General features: G+C 47.8%; 1 protein-coding gene and 1 long non-coding RNA gene across 4 annotated transcripts in view; one reads left to right on the forward strand and one right to left on the reverse strand.

The window, feature by feature from the left end:
- LOC137331691 (alpha-1,4-N-acetylglucosaminyltransferase-like) overlaps positions 1-18,923 on the forward strand; it is a 154,860-nt gene that overhangs the window by 76,801 nt on the left and 59,136 nt on the right. Inside the window, exon 3 of one of the 3 annotated variants that reach the window (XM_067995656.1) lies at positions 2,541-2,716. The exons of the other annotated variants lie outside the window; for them this stretch is intronic. The gene's annotated coding sequence lies outside the window, so the exon portion shown is untranslated. The remainder of the gene's footprint in view (positions 1-2,540; positions 2,717-18,923) is intronic. 3 annotated transcript variants of the gene reach the window in all.
- The window catches only part of LOC137331692 (uncharacterized), a 52,470-nt gene continuing 40,513 nt past the window's right edge, over positions 6,967-18,923 (reverse strand). The window contains exons 3-4 of the long non-coding RNA XR_010965537.1: positions 14,387-16,076; positions 6,967-7,472 (exon numbers count right to left, since the gene is read on the reverse strand). This is a non-coding gene — a long non-coding RNA (uncharacterized lncRNA). The remainder of the gene's footprint in view (positions 7,473-14,386; positions 16,077-18,923) is intronic.

Raw genomic sequence — 18,923 nt, forward strand, 5'->3', positions numbered from 1 at the left:
TGTAGGTCGTTGTAGGAGGCTTCAAAAGGGGCAATATGTCTTTTACCAAACAGCAGGTGAACTTTTCCTGCAGGGTCTCACAAACACTGGTTCATATTAACAAAATTTGCTTTGTGAAAATGACATTGCAGAAAAATGTTCCCTGCCTGCTTGTGCTGTTCTGCTAGCGAGACATACAAGATTGAAAAGTCTCTTTAAATTGTCAGCTTGTACATAAAAATGCCATCTGACCTGTACATATCCAGTTAGGTACACTTTGTATGTGTTGCAGTTCAGTATACTTTATTAGATCATTTGTCTCATTGCTGTTCGGTCAATCTCCGCCCCTGCCTCAGTTCACCTGCTGCTGAAGCCCTCATCCATGTATTTGTTACCTCCAGACTCGACTATTCTAATACTCAATTGGCCAGTCTCCCATCTTTTGTCCTCTGTAAACTTCAGCTCATCCAAAACTCACAACAAGTCCTGTTCACTCATCACCACTGTGCTCACTGGATCTGTCTTCTGGTCCGCATTATCTTCCAGTCGGGCAACGTCTCGATTTTAAAATTCTTATCCTCGTGTTCAAATCTCTCCCTGGCCTCGCCCCTCCCTATCTCTCTAACCTCCTCCGGCCCTACAACCCTCCGAGATCTCTGCGCTCCTCCAATTCTGGCCTCTTGCGAATCCCCGATTTTCATCACCCCACCATTGGCGGCCGTGCCTTCAGCTGCCTGGGCCCTAAGCTCTGGAATTCTTTCCGCAAACCTCTTCGCCTCTCTACCTCTCTCTCCTCCTTTTAGACGCTCTATATAACCTACCTTTTTGATCTCCTTATGTGGCTCGGTGTCAAGTTTTGTCTGATAATGCTCCTGTGAAGCGCCTTGGGAAGTTTTACTATGTTAAATGCGCTATATAAATGCAGGTTGTTGTTATTGTTCGTTGGATCTTGCTGTGTGCAAATTGGCTGCCGTGTTTGCTTACATTCCGTAGAAATACTGGGGCAAATTTCGGTCCTTTGCCGCCCGAGCTGTAATTTGGCAGAATGCCTGGCCGTTAGAGAACGCGCCTGATTCTCACTCCATTGAAATCGAAACTAAACAAAAATGGCCCCCTTGGAGAAAAAGGACATTCGGCTGGGCCTCTCCCCCTCAGTATTCACCCTCTTGACACACCTCAAATGTACTTAGTTGGCTGTGAAGCACTTTGAGATGTCATGAGGACGTACAATTTAAATACAAGCTCTAAATAAATGCAAGTTCTTCAATTAGTGTTCCAGTGACGTATGGTTTGTACGTTACGTTTAATTTATATGGTATATGTGTTCCAGTTATGTATACTTTACATGTTAGGTATACTTTATAGGTGTTCCAGTTACTTGTACTTTATATGTTACGTATATTTTATACATTACGTCTACTTTGTACGTTACGTATACTTTTCTTTGTTGCATATACTTTGTATGTTACATGTACTTCATATGTAACATATTTTGTTATGTATATTTTATATGTTATACTTTTCTATGTTACATATACTTCATATGTTATGCAGACTTTATATGTTACTTATACCTTATATGTTATGTGTACTTTATATGTTATACATACTTTATACGCATTCCTGTTTCGTATACTTTCTATGTTAGGTATACTTTGTACATGTTCCAGTTTCGTATACTTCAGGAGCTCTAAATTGGGCCTCATAGCGTCCATTGTGTAGGTGCTACGTGGACTCCTAAGGACCCAAAATGCGTCCGGAATACGCACACTTCTAGCGTGACGTGTACTGGACGCCATATTGGTAAAGGCATTCGCACACGCGCAGATAACGAACATGGCACCATGTAAAGTAGGGAGAATAGGTGGTAGGTCAGTGTGCAGTGCTGGTTTAAAGGGACAGATTTGATTTTGGAACTCAGTACTCCAGCCAACATGCACGGAGGACCATCCCACCAGCGCTATTTAACGAGATCAAGCAGGAGTTACCGCTTAGTTGCTGGATTTTTGCTTCTGACTTCTGATGCATTTGTACCTGTTTTTGGAGGTCTCCTATACTTGAATACTGGGACTAGGGGACATAGTCTAAAAATTAGAGCCAGGAGTGAAGTTAGAAAACCCTTCTAAGTTCAAAGGGTGGTAGAAGTTTGGAGCACTGTTCCGCAAATGGCAGTTGATGCTAACTCAGTTGTTAATTTTAAATCTGAGATTGATAGATTTTTGTTAACCAAAGGTATTAAGGGATATGGGGCTAAGGCAGGAATATGGAGTTAGGTCACAAATCAAGCATGATCTCATTGAATGGCGGAACAGGCTCGAGGGGCTAAATAAGAACATAAGAACATAAGGAACAGGAGCAGGAGTAGGCCATCCGGCCCCTCGAGCCTGCTCCGCCATTCAACAAGATCATGGCTGATCTTCTACCTCAACACCATTTTCTTGCACCATCCCCATATCCCTTGATGCCTTTAATATCTAGAAATCTATCGATTGGCCTGTATAATGGCCTATTCCCATTCCTATCTTCCTATGTTCCTATAATAAAGTTTCAATACTCTACAGGGAATGGGATGGCCAGCTGACAGGCAACAGCAAGAGTACTGGCGGAGTGGCAGGGGTGGGACAGGAGTGCTGTCATCCTGAGAGTGGACGGCAGGTTCGTGTTCCATGGAACCACTGCCACTCACTGCCTCCTGTTATGCGCCACCTTCTCCAGCAAGAAAGTGGGACCTGTGTCGGTGAGTGTCCTGCAAGATATTTGGGTGATGTGGCTGTCATGGTTGAATAGCTGCCAGTGTGTGCGGCCTGTGAGTCGTGGGTGTGCAGCTTGCAACAGTGGTAATGTGTGAGGGTGAGAGGAAGCATCTGATTGAAAGAGTTTGTTGGTAGGTTGGTGACGGAGGGCAGTGGATGCGGCTAGCGGTGCAGTTGGTGGGAGACGCCACTTGACAGTTGGCCTCACTCATCTTGATCACTTGTGTCAAATCATTGAACTTCTTCCTGCACTGCATCCACATTCGTGTTGTTATGAGCCTGGCAGTGACTTCGTCCTCTACTACCTCCCACTGCTTCGGGAGCATATTCCCGGAGGGCCTCTTACCGCCCCCCCCCAGCGGATATAGGATGCCCATCCTTCTGTCCACCTCTTGCACCAAGGCCTCCAGTGCATCACCTTAGTGCTCTCTCACAGGCCCAGTACAAACTCAGATCGGCAGATTGGTGGGATCTGGTGTGCAGATTGGAGGATGTGGGATTTAGTATTGTGCAACCCTTAGTCAATGTTTTAAAATAACTCAACAGTTTGTAAACACAGGGCTGGGATCTGCATCTGTGTTTTACGTGTGTGATGTCTGATCTCCATTCAGACCCGTATCTTATATTTTGCAAATATCAGAGTCCCGCAAACATTGAGCAGCCCAGCTGTTGCTCATTACAAATTCCAGAGGTCCCATCATCACCATACTGTACTATATTGCAGCACAGATTCACTTTCCAATTGACTTTCACCACTTCCTGCAGCCACAGTGCACCTCCCCTTTAAGAGGTGCAAGCTGCCTTTAACTGGTGCTAGCCACTGGCGATATCTGGGCCCCCTGCTGGTGAGCAGCCACTCAACACCGCAGGTAGGGCTGGCTGGACGCAGCAATCACTGAAATCACCAGGCAGCACGAATGTTACGTGCTGCCTGCATCACAACGACCGGGTGCGGGTTAATCACACACCACATTTTACATGTTACATATACTTTCTACGTGTTCCAATTACCTATACTTTATATGTGCTTCTGTTACGTATACTTTGTATGTTACGTATATTTTATATGTTACTAATACTTTATATGTTATGTATACTTGATACATGTTCCAGTTACGTATACTTTATATGTTATGATTCTTTATTTGTCATGAATACTTTGTGTTACTGTAACAGAATGAGAGAGGGATGATATGTGAGGCAGAGGCTGTCGCGAGCTCTGTATCCAAGATAGGGATGTCACTTTAAGAAGTTATATAAAAGGCGGTATAGCTTTATTAAGAAATCATTGACCTTAACTGCCTATAATGACTCCCAGCCTGTAAGAATAAAAGGCTGTAAAATGTTTCTGTTGAAGAGGGGGTAGTTTGGAGAGGAAGGGGCCGAGGGGGGCTGGCTTGGAGAGGAAGGGGCCGAGGGGGGCTGGCTTGGAGAGGAAGGGGCCGAGGGGGGCTGGCTTGGAGAGGAAGGGGCCGAGGGGGCTGGCTTGGAGAGGAAGGGGCCGAGGGGGGTAGTTTGGAGAGGAGGGGACTGAGGGGGCTGGCTTGGAGAGGAAGGGGCCGAGGGGGGTAGTTTGGAGAGGAAGGGGCCGAGGGGGGCAGTTTGGAGAGGAAGGGACCGAGCGGGGCAGTTTGGAGAGGAGGGGACCGAGGGGGGTAGTTTGGAGAGGAAGGGACCGAGGGGGGCAGTTTGGAGAGGAGGGGACCGAGGGGGGTAGCTTGGAGAGGAGGGGACCGAGGGGGGCAGTTTGGAGAGGAGGGGACCGAGGGGGCAAGTTTGGAGAGGAGGGGACCGAGGGGGGCAGTTTGGAGAGGAGGGGACCGAGGGGGGCAAGTTTGGAGAGGAGGGGACCGAGGGGGGCAGTTTGGAGAGGAGGGGACCAAGGGGGCAAGTTTGGAGAGGAGGGGACCGAGGGGGCAAGTTTGGAGAGGAGGGGACCGAGGGGGCAAGTTTGGAGAGGAGGGGACCGAGGGGGCAAGTTTGGAGAGGAGGGGACCGAGGGGGCAAGTTTGGAGAGTAGGGGACCGAGGGGGGCAGTTTGGAGAGGAGGGGACCGAGGGGGGCAGTTTGGAGAGGAGGGGACCGAGGAGGAATAAGGGGTAGGCATGATAGTAATACCGATCACTGTCTTGTGCATTCTGTAAGTAAACACACCATGTGGGTGAATAAACCTCACTTGTTTTAGAATCTTGTCTGTATCTAATTGAGCTCTGGGTCCTGGGTCCTGGGCCTAGATCAGCTTGTTACATGTATGTATACTTTATATGTTATGAATACTTTTTATGTTGCATATACTTTATAAGTGTGCTTTATATGTTACGTGTGCTTTATATGTGTTCCCATATATCTTGTACCTGACAATAACATTTAGAGAAAACAAATTTTGAGTCTGTGACTGAAGAAAGCTCTGTTGAAGGAATGTTATTTAAAGGTTGTACCATAATCTCAGGACAGAATTAGAGTTTTGTCTGTGACGTTTGTGCTCAGCAGCTCTTTGTACAGGATTTGTGATAAGAGGTGCCTGAAGGTTAGGATCTATGATGGGATGTTCTCAGCAGGTCTGGAGAAATCAGCCACTCTCCTGTGAAGTGCCGTTAAAGGGGTGGGGGTATGGGAGGGGGGAAAATTGTGTTCGGGGGGAGGCAGTGATGGGCCTCACCACCCTATTTTCCCAATTTCTGGCGGGATAACGGTGGAAAATTCAGCCCATGATGTGCTGTCGTGGACTGTGGCAGGAGTGATGAGTGCATGAGGTGGGAGTGTCCACAGGTGGGAAGAAATTAATGTCATTCCAATCCTAGGAAATTCCTCTCCAATCCCTGAATACATTCTATTTTTTTATTCGTTCATGGGATGTGGGCGTTGATGGCGAGGCCGGCATTTATTGCCCAATCCCTAATTGCCCTCGAGAAGGTGGTGGTGAGCCGCCTTCTTGAACCGCTGCAGTCCAAAAACCAGTCCCGTCAACCTCCTCCAGGGCCCCCTCTGCATCTCTTTTTGAATATTTGCAGTGGATCTGCTCCCACTGCTCGAGCCAGCAACTTATTCCCAAGGTCAGTGACCCTCTAAGGTAGGTTCTGCATAGCATTATCAGGGCCAGAGTGGTGGTCTGGGCGTGTTTCGATTGCCTAAGGTGGGAGTCGGAGAGAAATTTCCTAGATTTTTCATTTTCCAAATTGGTCTGGGTTATTAATCTTGTTTCTGCTTCCCCCAGGAGATCACATAGTTTTGGGTGGGGTAGGGAGTGTACACACTGTGATGCACAAGGTATCACAATTATGTCGGACAGGCTGGATGGACTAGACGGTCTTTTCCTGTCCGTCATTGTCATTGTCATCGTCATCTAACCTAGTTCTGTGCTTTGTGATCCCCACCACAAACCCTGTTCCCCAAACACCGACTGCATCCCTCTCCCTGCCACTATCTGAGGCTGAACCAGACTATTGGCGTCCTATTTGACTCTGAGCTGAGCTTGCAACCCCATATCCGCTCCATCACCAAGACCACCTACTTCCACCTCTGTAACATTGCCCGTGTCTGCCCCTGCCTCAGCTCATCTGCTGCTCAAACCCTCATCCATGCCTTTGTTACCTCTAGACTTGACTATTCCAATGGTCTCCTGACCGGCCTCCCACCTTGCACCCTCCGTAAACTTGAGCACATCCAAAACCCTGTTGCCCCTATCCTAACTCGCACCAAGTCCCGTTTACCCATCACCCCTGTGCTCGCTGACCTACATTGGCTCCCAGTCCGCCAACGCCTCAGTTTTAAAATTCTCATCCTTGTTTTCAAATCCCCCCATGGCCTCGTCCCTCCCTATCTCTGTAACCTCCTCCAGCCCTATAACCCTCCGAGATCTCTGCGCTCCTCCAAATCTTGCCTCTTGCGCATCCCCGATTTTAATCGCTCCACCATTGGTGGCTGTTCCTAGGCTTAAACTCTGGAATTCCCACCCTAAACCTCTCCCCCTCTCTACCTCTCTCTCCTCCTTTAAGACGTTTCTTTAAACCTACATCTTTGACCAAGTTTGGTCACCTGTCCTAATATCCTTACGGTGCTCATTGTCAAATTTTGTTTAATAACGATCCTGTGAAGTGCCTTGGGATGTTTTACTACGTTAAAAGTGCTATATAAATCCAAGTTATTGTTATGTACAAATTGGCACAATGTGGTTAATTTTATGATGTAGAGCTCCCCTGTGTACTTCAGCAGAACGCCACATAAGTAGCTCGGAGAAATTATAATACTTATTTTTATTTTAAAAGACTTCAAATTTTAAAAAAAAATTGTGAAATTGAAAGTTTCAGTGTGACGAATAAAGAATTCCAAATTGTTTGAACTTTCACAAATGAATGAAGAATTTTTTTCAATTTTTTTCTTTTATTCGTTCATGGGATGTGGGCGTCGCTGGCGAGGCCGGCATTTATTGCCCATCCCTAATTGCCCTTGAAAAGGTGGTGGTGAGCCGCCTTCTTGAACCGCTGCAGTCCGTGTGGTGAAGGTTCTCCCACAGTGCTGTTAGGAAGGGAGTTCCAGGATTTTGACCCAGCGACGATGAAGGAACGGCCGATATATTTCCAAGTCGGGATGGTGTGTGACTTGGAGGGGAACGTGCAGGTGGTGTTGTTCCCATGTGCCTGCTGCCCTTGTCCGTCTAGGTGGTAGAGGTCGCGGGTTTGGGAGGTGCTGTCGAAGAAGCCTTGGCGAATTGCTGCAGTGCATCTGTAGATGGTACTTTCACTTTGGTTGTAAAAACAGAAAGGCAGCTTATTATCTGAATGGTGACAGATTGGGAAAAGGGGAGGTGCAACAAGACCTGTGTGTCCTTGTACACCAGTCGCTGAAAGGTGCAGCAAGCAGTTAGGAAGGCGAATGGTATGTTTGCCTTCATCGCAAGAGGATTTGAGTACAGGAGCATGGATGTCTTACTGCAGTTATACAGGGCCTTGGTGAGACCACATCTGGAGTATTGTGTGCAGTTTTGGTCTCCTTATCAGAGGAAGGATGTCCTTGCCATGGATGGAGTGCAACGAAGGTTTACCAGACTGATTCCTGGGATGGCAGGACTGACGTTTGAGGAGAGATTGGCTCGACTAGGCCTACATTCACTAGCGTTTAGAAGAATGAGAAGTGATCTCATTGAAATCCAAAGAGCTTCTACAAGTACATAAAGGGCAAAAGAGTAACTAGGGAGAGAGTAGGGCCTCTTAAGGATCAACAAGGTCATCTATGTGCGGAACCACAAGAGATGGGTGAGATCCTAAATGAATATTTCACATCGGTATTTACGGTTGAGAAAGGCATGGATGTTAGGGAACTTGGGGAAATAAAGAGTGATGTCTTGAGGAGTGTACATATTACAGAGAGGGAGGTGCTGGAAGTCTTAACGCGCATCAAGGTAGATAAATCTCCGGGACCTGATGAAATGTATCCCAGGACGTTATGGGAGGTTAGGGAGGAAATTGCGGGTCCCCTAGCAGAGATATTTGAATCATCGACAGCTGCAGGTGAGGTGCCTGAAGATTGGAGGGTAGCAAATGTTGTGCCTTTGTTTAAGAAGGGCGGCAGGGAAAAGCCTGGGAACTACAGACCGGTGAGCCTGACATCTGTAGTGGGTAAGATGTTAGAGGGTATTCTGAGAGACAGGATCTACGGGCATTTGGAGAGGCAGGGACTAATTAGGAACAGTCAGCATGGTTTTGTGAGAGGAAAATCATGTCTCTCGAATTTGATTGAGTTTTTTGAAGGGGTAACCAAGAAGATAGATGAGGGCTGTGCAGTAGACGTGGTCTACATGGACTTTAGCAAAGCCTTTGACAAGGTACCGCATGGTAGGTTGTTACATAAGGTTAAATCTCACGGGATCCAAGGTGAGGTAGCCAATTGGATACAAAATTGGCTTGACGACAGAAGACAGAGGATGGTTGTCGAGGGTTGTTTGTCAAACTGGAGGCCTGTGTCCAGCGGTGTGCCTCAGGGATCGGTGCTGGGTCCGCTGTTATTTGTTATTCATATTAATGATTTGGATGAGAATTTAGGAGGCATGGTTAGTAAGTTTGCAGATGACACCAAGATTGGTGGCATTGTGGACAGTGAAGAAGGTTATCTAGGATTGCAACGGGATCTTGATAAATTGGGCCAGTGGGCCGATGAATGGCAGATGGAGTTTAATTTAGATAAATGTGAGGTGATGCATTTTGGTAGATCGAATCGGGCCAGGACCTACTCCGTTAATGGTAGGGCGTTGGGGAGAGTTATAGAACAAAGAGATCTGGGAGTACAGGTTCATAGCTCCTTGAAAGTGGAGTCACAGGTGGATAGGGTGGTGAAGAAGGCATTCAGCATGCTTGGTTTCATTGGTCAGAACATTGAATACAGGAGTTGGGATGTCTTGTTGAAGTTGTACAGGACATTAGTAAGGCCACACTTGGAATACTGTGTACAATTCTGGTCACCCTATTATAGAAAGGATATTATTAAACTAGAAAGAGTGCAGAAAAGATTTACTAGGATGCTGCCGGGACTTGATGGTTTGACTTATAGGGAGAGGTTGGATAGACTGGGACTTTTTTCCCTGGAGAGTAGGAGGTTAAGGGGTGATCTTATAGAAATCTATAAAATAATGAGGGGCATAGATAAGGTAGGTAGTCAAAATCTTTTCCCAAAGTAGGGGAGTCTATAACGAGGGGACATAGATTTAAGGTGAGAGGGGAGAGATACAAAAGGGTCCAGAGGGGCAATTTTTTCACTCAAAGGGTGGTGAGTGTCTGGAACGAGCTGCCAGAGGCAGTAGTAGAGGCGGGTACAATTTTGTCTTTTAAAAAGCATTTGGACAGTTACATGGGTAAGATGGGTATAGAGGGATATGGGCCAAGTGCAGGCAATTGGGACTAGCTTAGTCGTATAAACTGGGCGACATGGACATGTTGGGCCGAAGGGCCTGTTTCCATGTTGTAAACTTCTATGATTCTATGAAACATATAAAATTCTAACAGGACTAGACAGACTAGATGCAGGGAGGATGTTCCCGATGGCTGGGGAGTCCAGAACCAGGGGTCACAGTCTCAGGATACGGGGTATGCCATTTAGAACAGAGATGAGGAGAAATTTCTTCACTGAGGGTGGTGAACCTGTGGAATTCTCTACCACAGAAGGCAGTGGAGGCCAAGTCATTAGATGTATTCAAGGAGATAGATATATTTCTTAATGCTAAAGGGATCAAGGGATATGGGGAAAAAGTGGGAACAGGGTACTGAGTTAGATGATCAGCCATGATCATTTTGAATGGTGGAGCAGGCCCAAAGGGCCGAATGGCCTACTCTTGCTCCTATTTTCTATGTTTCTATGTACACACTGCAGCCACGGTGCACCGGTGGTGAAGGGAGTGAATGTTTAGGGTGGTGGATGGGGAGCCAATCAAGTGGAAAATAAATTCGGGCGAGCTAGAATAAAAGTTAAAATGACCCCCATGGAGTTCATTAAATTACCCTTTCTTGCCAATTATCGAAGAAGACAGACAACAAAGTTATGAAGTAACCATTAGCCTCAATCATAGATAGCGCACTTAATCTTAAATATTGAGTATGCAAATAATTAGAAGGGAGGGAAGAAAGAGGGTGGTCGAGTATTTACACTATCTCAGCATTAGAATATAAGGATGTCCTGCTGGTTGTGTTCAGGCATAATGCAGATGTAGGAAGGGAACTGGTAGAATTCTCAGTGTGCTTTACAGACCACCAACCAGTGGAGAGGAGGTACACTGAGATTTGTCAATAGTTCAGTGAGATATAGAAGAACAACAGGGCAATAATACTGGGTGATTTTTAACTATCACAAGATAGACCAGGATAAACAACTCATGTGATCAAAGGCTTTTTATAGTTCATCCAGGACTGCTTCCTAGATCAGCAAGGAAAGAATCACTCCTTGATTTAGTTCTGGGAAATGAAATGGGGCAAATAACTGATGAGATTAGAGGTTGTTTTCCTTGAAACAGAGGAGGCTGAGGAGTGATTTAATTGAGATGTACAAAATTACGAGGGGCCTAGATAGAGTGGATAGGAAGGACCTATTTCCCTTAGCAGAGCGGTCAATAACCAGGGGGCATAGATTTAAAGTGATTGGTAGAAGGATTAGAGCAGAAATGAGGAAATTTTTTTCACCCAGAGGGTGGTGGGGGTCTGGAACTCACTGCCTCAGAGAGTGGCAGAGGCAGAAACCCTCAACACATTAAAAAAAAATACCTGGATGTGCACCTGAAGAGCAGTGACCTGCAGGGCTACGGACCAAATGCGGGAAAGTGGGATTAAGCTGGGTGGCTCGTTTCTCAGACGGCACGGACACGATGGGCCGAATGGCCTCCTTCTGTGCCGTAAATTTTCTATGATTCTATGAGAACAATTGGGAGAAAGCGACCACAACACAATCAGGTCCAGTGTAAGAATAGATAAGGATAACAAAGAGTTAAAGGGAAGGGGGCCGGAATGGAAAAAGTCAAAGTTCAGCAAGATAAGAAGGGGTCTGGCTGGACGTGACCTAGTGGGAATGTTAGAACCTAGGACAATGGATCAAGAGTGGGGAATCTTCAAATATGAAATGGATAGAGTAACAAATAGACCTATTCTCAGAAGGCAAAAGGGGTAGAGGTCAGTGGATAAATAGAGAACTTAAAACCAACCTGAAACTTAAAAGGTAGGCATGTGATAAAAGCAGGGCTAACAATACGAAAGAGTGCAGTGGGGAGGTGGAAAAAGATCATATATAGAGAAACCTTAAGGACTTTTATAAGCGTTTTAAAAGTAAAAGAATAATTAAAGAAGAGGTGGGACTTGTCAGGGATGACGATGGGTAGTTTAATTGTGGAGGGTGATAGTTTGGCGGAGATGTTTTGCATCAGTTTTTACAAATGGTGATGGAAGTGAGACTGTAGATGAACTAGAGGAGGGAGTGGAACAACTGTTGGAGATAACTGGAGAAAAGGAATTGGTTGTGAAAAAATGGCTGTACTCCAGGTGGAACAGCGACTCGGCCCTGATGTCTGCTTCCTGGACTGGTGAAGGAGAGAGCAGAGAGGCTCTGGCCAAGGCTTTTCAATCCTCCGCAAATATGCAAATTGTGCTGTGGAACCACAGAGTAACCAAGGTAACACATCTGTTCAATATTGGAGAGAAGGGTAAGCCAGGTAACTACAGAGCTGAGGCATCCACTCTGTCTAACAGCAAACACGGTTAAAGTGGTAACTGAGCCAGTCACACGAACTGGGGGGGTGGGGGTGGCCAAGTGAAAGTAATGGACTCTTCTCTACCATCCACTTCTCCCCATCTTTCTCTTTTCTCTCTCTCTTTCTCTCCTTATTCCTTTCTCTCTTCACACCCCACCTGGCTGTGGGATCTGTCCAGGGTCGACAGCTCAGATTAAGGTCTCCCATTTCCAGAATTACAGTTTTGATCATATCTCGGGATGAATGTAATTCCAGTGATGTGAGGGGACGACCGATGGCTGAGCTGTACTGTCTGGGCAATACAGTTGCATTTGCTGGTTAAGGCAGTGTCTCCGTTTACCACATTCCCTGCCCGAATCACTGGCAGAAGCTTGGCTCTCCTCTCTGACACCTTGCTGCTCTGCTCTTTTTCCTCAATTGAACACCACAGTCTCTACCAGACCTCCAACCATTTCTTAGAATCATAGAATGTTCCAGCACAGATGGAGGCCATTCGGCCCATTGTGCTGTCTCTCTGAAAGAGCTATCCACTTAGTCCCATTCCTGTTCGGCCCATTACGCCTGTGCTGGCTCTCTGACTAATCTATCTGCTTGGTCCCATTCCCCTGGCCTTTCTCCAAATCCTTCCAAATTTTTCTTTCTCTTTTAAAAGTTATTATGGATTCTGCTTCCACCACTGTTTCTGGTTGGGCATTGCGTGTCCTAATAAATTCTCCCAACATCTCCCTTTGCTCTTTTGGCGATTATGTTCCATTCCCTTGATGCTCCCCTGGTGCAACTGGATGTGTGCTCGGGCTGAACCTTGACTCCAGCACCCAAACTTCCCCTTCAGACTCGTCGAAATATAGATGCCATGCACTGGCCAGATGTGACAGCGCAGTATTGGCACAGCTCAATAGGGAAGAGGAGGTCCCGGCCTTAAAAATAGCAGTAACATTAAAGGGATACGTACGATAAATGGCCCACACTGCATGGGTGTCTCTTAGAGGGTCATTTTAACCCCCCCTGGGTAGGAGGGAAACCCGACCCCAACCTGCCCAACGGAGCCGGGGCAGGGGACAAGGGACCAATCCGCTCCCAGGAGGCGGGAGCCGGGCGACCAATCCGCTCCCAGGAGGCGGGAGCCGGGCGACCAATCCGCTCCCAGGAGGCGGGAGCCGGGCGACCAATCCGCTCCCAGGAGGCGGGAGCCGGGCGACCAATCCGCTTCCAGGAGCCGGCCGACCAATCCGCTCCCAGGAGGCGGGAGCCGGCCGACCAATCCGCTCCCAGGAGGCGGGAGCCGGGCGACCAATCCGCTCCCAGGAGGCGGGAGCCGGGCGACCAATCCGCTCCCAGGAGGCGGGAGCCGGGCGACCAATCCGCTCCCAGGAGGCGGGAGCCGGGCGACCAATCGTCTCGGGAACCGGGCGACCAATCGTCTCGGGAACCGGGCGACCAATCGTCTCGGGAACCGGGCGACCAATCGTCTCGGGAACCGGGCGACCAATCGTCTCGGGAACCGGGCGACCAATCGTCTCGGGAACCGGGCGACCAATCGTCTCGGGAACCGGGCGACCAATCGTCTCGGGAACCGGGCGACCAATCGTCTCGGGAACCGGGCGACCAATCGTCTCGGGAACCGGGCGACCAATCGTCTCGGGAACCGGGCGACCAATCGTCTCGGGAACCGGGCGACCAATCGTCCTGGGAACCGGGCGACCAATCGTCTCGGGAATTGGGCGACCAATCGTCCTGGGAACCGGGCGACCAATCGTCCTGGGAACCGGGCGACCAATCGTCTCGGGAATTGGGCGACCAATCGTCTCGGGAACCGGGCGACCAATCGTCTCGGGAATTGGGCGACCAATCGTCTCGGGAACCGGGCGACCAATCGTCCTGGGAACCGGGCGACCAATCGTCTCGGGAACCGGGCGACCAATCGTCTCGGGAATTGGGCGACCAATCGTCTCGGGAATTGGGCGACCAATCGTCTCGGGAATTGGGCGACCAATCGTCTCGGGAATTGGGCGACCAATCCGCTCTCAGGAGTTGGGTTCTGGGGTGGGGGGGCGGTGAACAACCAATCCGCTCTCAGGAGCCGGGTCGGTCACTGAAATATTTGAAGGAGGCTGCGTGGCTCTATTTAAAGTCAAGTCTTATTTTTAACACCTGCAGACCCATTCCCGGGCCACCAAGCTAACCTTTTAAACACCCCGCGGACCTACCTGATTGACCGACATCAACCCCCACCCCCCCCCCCCTCATCCCACGATGCCTGATCCCGTCCCGCGATCGGACCTCCGCCATCCAATCCCCGAAGACCCCCATCTCTCACTGGCTGCTTTCCCGTCTGACAGATGGCTGGCCTGTCAATCTGACTGGCTGTCGGGCGCGAAACCCGTTGAGAAAATTTCTACCATAAAATTCTGGCGGCCCTAAGGGAATGCCTTACCTCCGGGTTTCCAGTCCGCAAATCCTGCTTCACCCCCTGCTCCCTTCCTGCCTCGGAGTTAATATCCAGCCCTTAATGTCCTCTGGGACATCTGAGATTTGGCCAATAAATGTGGCTGTGCTGATGTCACCCACAGCCTCAGAATGAACAGACACTGCTTTTGCATCAAATATTCGTGTGTTTTCAGATTGTTACCCCGTCCTTTTATTCTGTCTGGATCTGTGCAATTTTTAGATTTAGTTGAGAGTGTTACGTTAGCATCCTGTCAGTGGACTGTTTGGACGTACTAGACACATTGCACTTCGACAATTCCCGAGTACACAAAGCTTCCACTGTAATTTTTGGTTTTGGCTTCCATTACTGATACAGGTGTTTTGATGTTGGAAGCTGAATCAGCAGGTACCGTCTCAAAGAAATGGAAAATTCTGGAACTATACCGCATCTGAAAGAGGGAAAAGACTTGAAGTTCAAAGGCGGAAAACATCCTTAAAACAGCACAATATTCTATTGTTCAGTGGCTGTGTCATCATGTCACTTCATAGATCATTACATATAAATGGCACGTCCCTATTCACCACCAGGAACTGTTTGCTGAGAGGAGCTGACAAAACATACTCCACATATGTTGCTTGGGCTTTGCTCTATTGAATAAAGAATGGGAGAATACTGGGTCTGTAACTTCAAGCTGAGTTACTTTTGGTTCCAGGACTTTCAGTGCTGCTCGTGTCTCCATTACTCTCCCGTTTTCCTTTTTGGAATGTTACTACACGGTGTCGGGAATATTGCTGCTCCCAGGGCACCTCGCTGCTCTGAGCAGGAAGGAATCCTCAGCTCCAGATTCTCCCAACTCCCAACTAGTGTCGGCCGTGGCTCAGTGGTACACCCTCGTAGTACGCTCGCTTCTGACTTGAGCACATAACCTAATGTGACCCTTCAGTGCAGCGCAGTACTGAGGGAGTGCTGCCGGATGAGACGTTAAACTGAGGTCCTGCCTGCCGTCTCAGGTGGGTGTAAGAGATCCCAGGGCCATTGTTCGAAGAAGAGCAGGGGAGTTCTCCCCGGTGTCCTGGGCCAATATTGATCCCTCAACCAACATCACTAAAACAGATTGTCTGGTCATTATCACATTGTTGTTTGTGGGATCTTGCTGTGCGCAAATTGGCTGCTACATTTCCTTCATAACAACAGTGACTACACTTCAAAAGTACTTCATTGGCTGTAAAGTGCTTTCGGACGACCTGAGGTCGTGAAAGGCGCTCCATGAATACAAGTTCGTTCTTTCTTTCTCATCTCTGAGTCAAAAGGTCATGGGTTCAAGCCCTATTCCAGAGTTTTGAGCACGTAGTCTAGGCTGGCCCTGCAGTGCCAGTACTGAGAGATATTCCTGGGCTTAGTGTTGAGGTGGAGGGCACTGGTCTTGTTGAGGTGGAGGGCACTGGTCTTGTTGAGGTGGAGGGCACTGGTCTTGTTGAGGTGGAGGGCACTGGTCTTGTTGAGGTGGAGGGCACTGGTCTTGTTGAGGTGGAGGGCACTGGTCTTGTTGAGGTGGAGGGCACTGGTCTTGTTGAGGTGGAGGGCACTGGTCTTGTTGAGGTGGAGGGCACTGGTCTTGTTGAGGTGGAGGGCACTGGTCTTGTTGAGGTGGAGGGCACTGGTCTTCAGGCCCTGAAATGTTGTTCATCAGCCACACCTTGAGAAACACAAAAGGATCAAGCATTAAATGCTTTCAGCAACACATTCCTTGTAATAAATGTTAGCACATCTCCCACTGTGATGTTCTGGTGCCTGCTGCAGAATACCTCGGGGGATAGTTTTAACTTAGGGCGATGGCTCTTTGTAGGTCAACAAGTGAGTTTAGTAACTCATTCCAAATTTTCCAGTATGGAGACAAAGAGCTGGGTTATGATTTGACACCAACATTTCTTGCCATTGAAATTTGAATTATGTAGAAGGCAAAATTGGTAGAGAATCTGTAGCCTGAAAACTGTGCAGAAAATGAGATCGTCTGACAGTTTAAACTATCTTTTATAAACAATCAAGCTCAGCCAGTGAGTGTGTGCTGACTAGCTAACACTGGTCGGGTATTTCCGATTAAAGCCATCGAGTTCCATAAATGGAGAAACAGAGTGAAAGTGGCTGCCTCTCAGCCGCTGGAGGAACCTGTTTAGCATATGTGCCCTCACTTTATACAGTAAATGCAAAAACAATTTGAAATTACAGGCATGTGTTATGCGATCAGATGTAATGTGGTCAAACTTCCAGGAAGCCGTCTAACCATAGTTGGCAATCTTACTAAACAGAGCTCATAAAGAGCAGATAGCAAGAATCAACAGTGTGAAAGAGAATACTTTAGAAAGGAATTTTGTAACCCAATGCCTCTGCAGGGGACGGAAAGAGAAAAATAAACTTAAAAGGTGTGTGTCTGTCTCTATTTGTGTGTGTGTGTGTGTGTGTGTCTCTGTGTGTGTGTGTGTGTGTGTCTGTGTGTGTGTGTGTGTGTCTGTGTGTGTGTGTGTCTGTGTGTGTGTGTGTGTGTGTCTGTGTGTGTGTGTGTCTGTCTCTGTGTGTGTGTGTCTGTCTCTATGTGTGTGTGTCTGTGTCTGTCTCTGTGTGTCTGTGTCTGTCTCTGTGTGTGTGTGTCTGTCTGTGTGTGTGTGTCTGTGTGTGTGTCTGTGTGTGTGTGTCTGTGTGTGTGTGTCTATGTGTGTGTGTCTGTGTGTGTGTGTGTCTGTCTCTATGTGCGTGTGTGTGTGTCTGTCTCTCTATGTGTGTGTGTCTGTGTGTCTGTGTGTGTGTCTCTATGTGTGTGTGTCTGTGTGTGTGTGTCTCTGTGTGTGTCTCTCTATGTGTGTGTGTGTCTCTATGTGTGTGTCTGTCTCTATGTGTGTGTGTGTGTCTGTCTCTATGTGTGTGTGTCTGTCTCTCTGTGTGTGTGTGTGTGTCTGTCTCTATGCGTGTGTGTGTGTGTGTCTCTGTGTGTGTGTGTGTGTCTCTCTATGTGTGTGTGTGTGTCTGTCTCTGTGTGTGTGTGTGTCTGTCTCTGTGTGTGTGTGTGTCTGTCTATGTGTGTGTGTGTGTGTCTATGTGTCTGTGTGTGTGTCTATGTGTCTGTGTGTGTGTCTGTCTGTGTGTGTGTGTCTGTCTGTGTGTGTCTGTCTGTGTGTGTCTGTCTGTGTGTGTCTGTCTGTGTGTGTGTGTCTGTGTGTATGTGTGTGTGTGTCTGTCTGTGTGTGTCTGTCTGTGTGTGTGTGTCTGTCTCTATGTGTCTGTGTGTGTGTGTGTCTGTGTGTGTGTGTCTGTCTCTATGTGTGTGTGTGTCTGTCTCTATGTGTGTGTGTGTCTGTCTCTATGTGTGTGTGTGTGTCTGTCTCTGTGTGTGTGTGTGTCTCTATGTGTGTGTGTGTCTCTATGTGTGTGTGTGTCTTTATGTGTGTGTGTGTCTCTCTACGTGTGTGTGTGTCTGTCTCTATGTGTCTGTGTGTGTGTGTCTGTCTCTATGTGTCTGTGTGTGTGTGTGTGTGTCTCTATGTGTGTGTGTGTCTCTGTGTGTGTGTGTCTGTCTGTGTGTGTGTGTGTCTGTCTATGTGTGTGTGTGTCTGTGTGTGTGTGTCTGTCTGTGTGTGTCTGTCTGTGTGTGTGTGTCTGTGTGTATGTGTGTGTGTGTCTGTCTGTGTGTGTCTGTCTGTGTGTGTGTGTCTGTCTCTATGTGTGTGTGTCTGTGTGTGTGTGTCTGTCTCTATGTGTGTGTGTGTCTGTCTCTATGTGTGTGTGTGTCTGTCTCTATGTGTGTGTGTGTCTGTCTCTATGTGTGTGTGTGTGTCTGTCTCTATGTGTGTGTGTGTGTCTCTATGTGTGTGTGTGTCTCTATGTGTGTGTGTGTCTTTATGTGTGTGTGTGTCTCTCTACGTGTGTGTGTGTCTGTCTCTATGTGTCTGTGTGTGTGTGTCTGTCTCTATGTGTCTGTGTGTGTGTGTGTGTCTCTCTATGTGTGTGTGTGTCTCTGTGTGTGTGTGTCTGTCTGTGTGTGTGTGTGTCTGTCTATGTGTGTGTGTGTCTGTCTCTATGTGTGTGTGTGTGTCTGTCTCTATGTGTGTGTGTGTGTCTGTCTCTATGTGTGTGTGTGTGTGTGTCTGTCTCTATGTGTGTGTGTGTGTCTGTCTCTGTGTGTGTGTGTGTCTGTCTCTGTGTGTGTGTGTGTCTGTCTCTGTGTGTGTGTGTGTCTGTCTCTGTGTGTGTCTGTGTGTGTGTGTGTGTGTGTCTGTCTCTATGTGTGTGTGTGTCTGTCTCTATGTGTGTGTGCGTCTGTCTCTATGTGTGTGTGTGTGTCTGTCTCTATGTGTGTGTGTGTGTGTGTCTCTATGTGTGTGTGTCTCTCTATGTGTGTGTGTGTCTCTCTATGTGTGTCTGTGTGTGTGTGTGTGTCTGTCTCTATTTGCGTGTGTGTGTTTGCGTGTGTGTGTTTGCGTGTGTGTGTTTGCGTGTGTGTGTTTGCGTGTGTGTGTGTGTGTGTGTGTCTGTGTGTGTGTGTGTCTGTGTG

This window comes from Heptranchias perlo, chromosome 13, assembly GCF_035084215.1.
Source record: "Heptranchias perlo isolate sHepPer1 chromosome 13, sHepPer1.hap1, whole genome shotgun sequence".
NCBI lineage: Eukaryota > Metazoa > Chordata > Chondrichthyes > Hexanchiformes > Hexanchidae > Heptranchias > Heptranchias perlo.